The 6486-nt window shown below is 43.7% G+C and overlaps 1 protein-coding gene across 1 annotated transcript in view; it reads right to left on the reverse strand.

Annotated features, from left to right (window-relative positions):
- TMEM200A (transmembrane protein 200A) overlaps positions 1–6040 on the reverse strand; it is a 59703-nt gene extending 53663 nt beyond the window's left edge. Inside the window, exon 1 of the mRNA XM_063290745.1 lies at positions 5740–6040. The gene's annotated coding sequence lies outside the window, so the exon portion shown is untranslated. The remainder of the gene's footprint in view (positions 1–5739) is intronic.
- Between the last annotated feature and the right edge of the window lie 446 nt (positions 6041–6486).

Below are 6486 nucleotides of genomic sequence, written 5' to 3' on the forward strand. Positions count from 1 at the left end.
ATAAAGTAACATTATTAGGTGATACGGTCTAAACAAAAAATACCCTGCTTCCAGATTTCAGGATGAAAAATTATAGCATCATCTAGACTATGTTCAAGTGTCAAGACAACATGCTAAATCAAATTCAGGCAGAGTTGCTGGGAGTCAGGTGGCATGCAAATTTAATTTATTATTATTATAGACAATGTTGATGATAAACATGTATTGTTATTGTTATGGTTATAATCATAATTGGTTTAACATGTTGCTATAATCCCAGCTATTATGGTTAGCTTTGTGGCTTAGAATGAGCTATGAATCCTGACTGCAGCCAGATTTTTAAGGTTGTCTTTACAAAACTCCCCACACTGAATTGTGTGCTTGTATGTGTATTTACTTCTACCAAGAGTTTTACATAAGAAAGGAAGTTGAGTCACTTTTGCCAAAGTGGACATGGCCTTTAGCCATGTGCAGAATAAATAATAGTACTAATTTACTCATTTTTATGTTGCATACACAAAGTCCTATTTTAATTCCTGGTGGTTCCACATAGGACTAGGAAAAATTCCTATCTGAAACACTGTAATACATATAATACTGATCTGTTGCATTATTAGTTAATTTTTATTGTTCTACATGTAATTCAATATCCATAATAGAAAAAGTTCCTTCATAAAAATATCCTTTTTCTTCCTCTTCCAACACAAGTATCAAGAATCATCTGCATGTATTAGCATGCATATCAATGTGTGGCACTATTCATACTTAAGAGTCCAGCATTTTTCCAACAGAGATTCATTTCCACATAAGAAAAAGTAACTCATGAAGTATCCTATATTCCTAATGTCAGCTCTGTCCTCTTAGTTCGTACAAGAGAAAAAGTGACAAGTGGTCAAAAGGAAGTTCATCATTGGAGCAGTGAGTGAAACTATATAAACATCCCAATTTTAAAATCTATAAAAAAAACCATTGTCTTCTACATGGTCCAGTACAGCTGGTGAACATCAGAACAGACTAACAAAGGGTGAAGAATAGAGGTGGATATAGGAAAGAAAAATGATCTCAATTTGAATTCAGGGCAAGCCATCTAACATCACAGTGATCCAAATATACGCCCCAACCACAGATGCTGAAGAAGCTGAAGTAGAGCAGTTCTGTGAGGATCTGCAGCACCTACTGGACAACACGCCTAAAAGAGATGTCATTTTCATCACGGGAGACTGGAATGCTAAGGTGGGCAGTCAAATGACACCTGGAATTACAGGTAAGCATGGCCTGGGAGAACAAAACGAAGCACGACATAGGCTGATAGAATTTTGCCAAGATAATCACTCACCTAAGACAGCTTTATACATGGACTTCACCAGATGGACAACACCGAAATCAGATTGACTACATCCTTTGCAGCCAAAGGTGGCGGACATCTACACAGTCGGTAAAAACAAGACCTGGAACTGACTGTAGTTCTGATCACCTTTGTTCTTATTGCACAATTTAGGATCAGACTCAAGAGATTAGGGAAGACCCACAGATCAGCTAGATATGAGCTCACTAATATTCCTAAGGAATATGCAGTGGAGGTGGAGAATCGATTTAAGGGACTGGACTTAGTAGATAGGGTCCCGGAAGAACTCTGGACAGAAGTTCGCCACATTGTTCAGGAGGCGGCAACAAAATACATCCCAAAGAAAGAGAAAACCAAGAAGGCAAAATGGCTATCTGCTGAGACACTAGAAGTAGCCCAAGAAAGAAGGAAAGCAAAAGGCAACAGTGATAGGGGGAGATATGCCCAATTAAATGCAAAATTCCAGAGGTTAGCCAGAAGAGATAAGGAATTATTTTTAAACAAGCAATGTGTGGAAGTGGAAGAAGACAATAGAATAGGAAGGACAAGAGACCTCTTCCAGAAAATTAGAAACATTGGAGGTAAATTCCAGGCAAAAATGGGTATGATCTAAAACAAAGATGGCAAGGACCTAACAGAAGAAGAAGAGATCAAGAAAAGGTGGCAAGAATATACAGAAGACCTGTATAGGACGGATAACAATATCGGGGATAGCTTTGATGGTGTGGTCAGCGAGCTAGAGCCAGACATCCTGAAGAGTGAGGTTGCATGGGCCTTAAGAAGCATTGCTAATAACAAGGCAGCAGGAGATGACGGCATCCCGGCTGAACTGTTCAAAATCTTGCAACATGACGCTGTCAAGGTAATGCATGCTATATGCCAGCAAATTTGGAAAACACAAGAATGGCCATCAGACTGGAAAAAATCAACTTATATCCCCATACCAAAAAAGGGGAACACTAAAGAATGTTCAAACTATCGGACAGTGGCACTCATTTCACATGCCAGTAAGGTAATGCTCAAGATCCTGCAAGGGAGACTTCAGCAATTCATGGAGCGAGAATTGCCAGATGTACAAGCTGGGTTTAGAAAAGGCAGAGGAACTAGGGACCAAATTGCCAATATCCGCTGGATAATGGAAAAAGCCAGGGAGTTTCAGAAAAACATCTATTTCTGTGTTATTGACTATTCTAAAGCCTTTGACTGTGTGTACCATAACAAATTGTGGCAAGTTCTTAGTGGTATGGGGATACCAAGTCATCTTGTATGCCTCCTGAGGAATCTGTATAACGACCAAGTAGCAACAGTAAGAACAGACCACGGAACAACGGACTGATTTAAGATTGGGAAAGGAGTACAGGAGTAGGCTGTATACTCTCACCCTACCTATTCAACTTGTACGCAGAACACATCATGCGACATGCTGGGCTTGAGGAATCCAAGGCTGGGGTTAAAATCGCTGGAAGAAACATTAACAATCTCAGATATGCAGATGATACCACTTTGATGGCTGAAAGCGAAGAGGAACTGAGGAGCCTCATGATGAAGGTGAAAGAAGAAAGTGCAAAAGCTGGCTTGCAGCTAAACCTCAAAAAAACCAAGATTATGGCCACCAGCTTGATTGATAACTGGCAAATAGAGGGAGAAAATGTAGAAGCAGTGAAAGACTTTGTATTTCTAGGTGCGACGTTTACTGCAGATGCTGACTGCAGTCAGGAAATCAGAAGACGCTTAATCCTAGGAAGAAGAGCAATGACAAATCTCGATAAAATAGTTAAGAGCAGAGACATCACACTGACAACAAAGGCCCGCATAGTTAAAGCAGTGGTGTTCCCCATAGTAACATATGGCTGTGAGAGCTGTACCATAAGGAAGGCTGAGAGAAGGAAGATCGATGCTTTGGAACTGTGGTGTTGGAGGAAAATTCTGAGAGTGCCTTGGACTGCAAGAAGATCAAACCAGTCCATCCTCCAGGAAATAAAGCCAGACTGCTCACTTGAGGGAATGATATTAAAGGCAAAACTGAAATACTTTGGCCACATAATGAGAAGACAGGACACCCTGGAGAAGATGCTGATGCTGGGGAGAGTGGAAGGCAAAAGGAAGAGGGGCCGACCAAGGGCAAGGTGGATGGATGATATTCTAGAGGTGACGGACCCGTCCCTGGGTGAGCTGGGGGTGTTGATGACCGACAGGAAGCTCTGGCGTCGGCTGGTCCATGAAGTCATGAAGAGTCGGAAGCGACTAAACGAATAAACAACAATAGGAAAGAAAAGGCTCACATAGGGAAACTGCTGATGTGAATCAGTAATATGCAAGGATGATCTTCTTCACGTAATCTAAACTGACCTTTTAAGACCTAAAACTGCATTCTCACTTCAGACACACTCCAGAAGTCAAAGATCTGTTTATGGGAATGGGTGAACTGTTCATGTGGCCCACACTTTCCATAGCTGAAGGCGTAAGTAAATTTATGCTAGTCTTATGTTTTTCCATCTGGATCACCCTAATCCAACAAAGGAGCAACAAGTAATATATATTTTGGTGCCAGGTTACAAAAAGTACACACGATTTCTTCCCGAAATTACTGCATATCTGCTTTTCATTTTCCTCTATATGAACACTGCTTTTCGTTCAGAACAAAAACTAATTGTTACCCATGCATTAAATTATCCAAATTGCTTCTTGATTATACTCTAACAAGTATTTTGCTGGAAAAGAAATGTTAGTAGCAATATAGACATTAAAATGCTCCTACTTAGGAATCAGATGAAGAAGCATTCCTAAATCATTCAACTATTCATACTTCTATTTAATTACACTGTAGCTTTTCTCTCCTTTTTTAAGTAGAGCTTCTACAATTATCAAAGTGGAAACACTTCTATTATTCAATACATTTGCATGCTTGTCTGCCAAAGCTAGAGTTATTAGAGCATGTTCTACTTTCAACATACAAAATATTCTATCAAGTCATAAAATAAGGAACATTTTAAAGAGAGGCTTCAAGAATAATTCCAAGTTGCTGGAAGGTTTGTTTTTTGCTTTGTTTTAAACAGGATACAATCCAACACTTTGGCTGTGGCCATGAACAGTAAAGTAAGTGGATTTCAATAACCCTACTATGTGCAAGACTCAAGCACATTTGTTCAGTACTATATTTGAGTTGGGATTTAAAAAAAAAAACTGATATTACAGAAAGACCAACACCAAATAGCGAGGACAAGATCCTGACATCTCTCTAATTAGGCACACGGCTTCTGAAAACTTCAGTTTATTCAGAATTTTACCGTCCAAGGTTTCAAGTTTGGTTTGCCAGGGACTTCTAGTTGCAAAGAAGTTTATCTGTTACAACCTTTTCCCTGAGTGCCCAACTCCTCGGAAACACTGGACAAAACTCCCATCATCTACAGCCAGCTTAGCCATACTGGTGGAGAATGATGGAAGTTTAGACTAACATATGTAGAGGGTACTATATTTGGGGAAAGCTCTTCTATAACCTAATGAATGTAAACATAAGGGTTAACTCATTCAAATCAGAAAATTCTGTCACCTCCCCAAATACTTCACTTTGGAACTTGTTTTATGCTCACTTTTACTTCTCCAGAACAACAACTGGGCAGCAATGCGTGCAAAGTGACCAATTTATGGTCCATTTAAACTCTTAGCAGGTCTTCTGAATATGACACTCTTTTTGCAATCAGGCTAGCTTAAAAATCCGTTCAGACCAGATCCTAGTGCAATTTAGGATGAATTGAAATGCCTCACCATTTCTGCCAAGCAAGGGAAAAGTAATGTTCTTACTCTGATCCTCTTTGGCTGTAAGAAAGCAAGAGCCAAACAACTGTTGGTTGTGTACTTATGCACACAAATGAACCAGAAGCTAAATATAAAGAGCAAAGCCCTTTTAAACCCCCAGAGAGAGAGAGAGAGAGAGAGAGAGAAACTACCCAAGAAGCCACCCCAGCGCCTCTTTCCATTTCCACGCCTTCGGCGGCTTGGCTAGGAATGGACTCCTACTGAAGAATTTGAGAATGTTGCCAGTCAAACAAAAGAGGGTGTAGCAGCTGCAGAAGACGGGCGGACCCGAATGAGACCAAGTGGCTCTATCGGGAAGGCGAGAGCGCCCTATTTTGGGAAATGCAACCCTCGATTCTTCAGCCTGCCCCTCCCTCTCAGCGAGCCTCGCAGGTCTTCCTCGGACACGTTCCCAGAACGGATCTGAGAGCAGAGGAAGAACAAAGAGTTATTCTTCCACGCCGCGGGAATCCCTAGGAGGGCGGCGGTGCCTGCCCTCCTTCTTCCGAGGCGCGGGCATTTCCTCAGCAATGGAGTATCAAGAAATACAGCGAGGAGGCCCGCAGGGAGAGCCGTTCTTCGCCCGTCCCCCGCCCCTCCCAGTCTCATCAAGCATTTACCTGGCGGGAGATCGCCGCCGCTTCTGCCGCTTCGGGTTCTTCGAAGGCTCCTCCGCCCGCCTTTCCTTCACACCAGAGATGGCTCAGCGGCGGCCAGAGCGGGAGCGCCTCTCTCTCCTCCTCCCTTCCCCCTCCTCATCCTCAGAAGAGCTCAGGCAGGAAAAAACCAAGAAGAGGGCGCGTGTGGCGCGAGAGGGGCCGAAACGCGCCGTCAGGATTGGCAGAGCTACGAACTGGGGCGTTTATTCCGGACTTCCTCGAAAGTCCTGCGTCGCCGCCGCTCCTGCTCCTCTCACCTCAGCCGGCCAGATGTGGAAGGCGCCTGCTTCTCGGTGGGAGAGGCAGAGGTGGCTTTGGGGGAGTCTCTTTCCGAGGGGCGGGGCCAGCCCGTCCCTCCGCGGCGGCGGCGGGCGATGGGAGGCGTCACTCAAAGGGTCGGCAAGAAGGAGCAGGAGATGAAACGGGATCGGAAAGTTTTCAGCGCTTGGCTGATCTAGGGAAAGCGCGGTCTGACCTGCGCCGCTCCCGCACTGTCTGTAGAGGAGCCTTCTTCAGCCCAGGCTAAGCCAGACCTTGAGACAGTGGGCGCCGGGCACAGCCAAGGTGTGCCACCACCGGCGCATCCCGTCTCTGGCCGAAGGAGCAACACTGTCGCCAGTGCCTTTAGGCAGGCGTCTGTACTGGGATACGGAAAAGGGATTTTCTCCAAAGAGTAAACTTTACCTACTACCTACATGCACTGTGTCT

This window comes from Candoia aspera, chromosome 1 (assembly GCF_035149785.1).
Source record: "Candoia aspera isolate rCanAsp1 chromosome 1, rCanAsp1.hap2, whole genome shotgun sequence".
Taxonomy (NCBI): Eukaryota; Metazoa; Chordata; class Lepidosauria; order Squamata; family Boidae; genus Candoia; species Candoia aspera.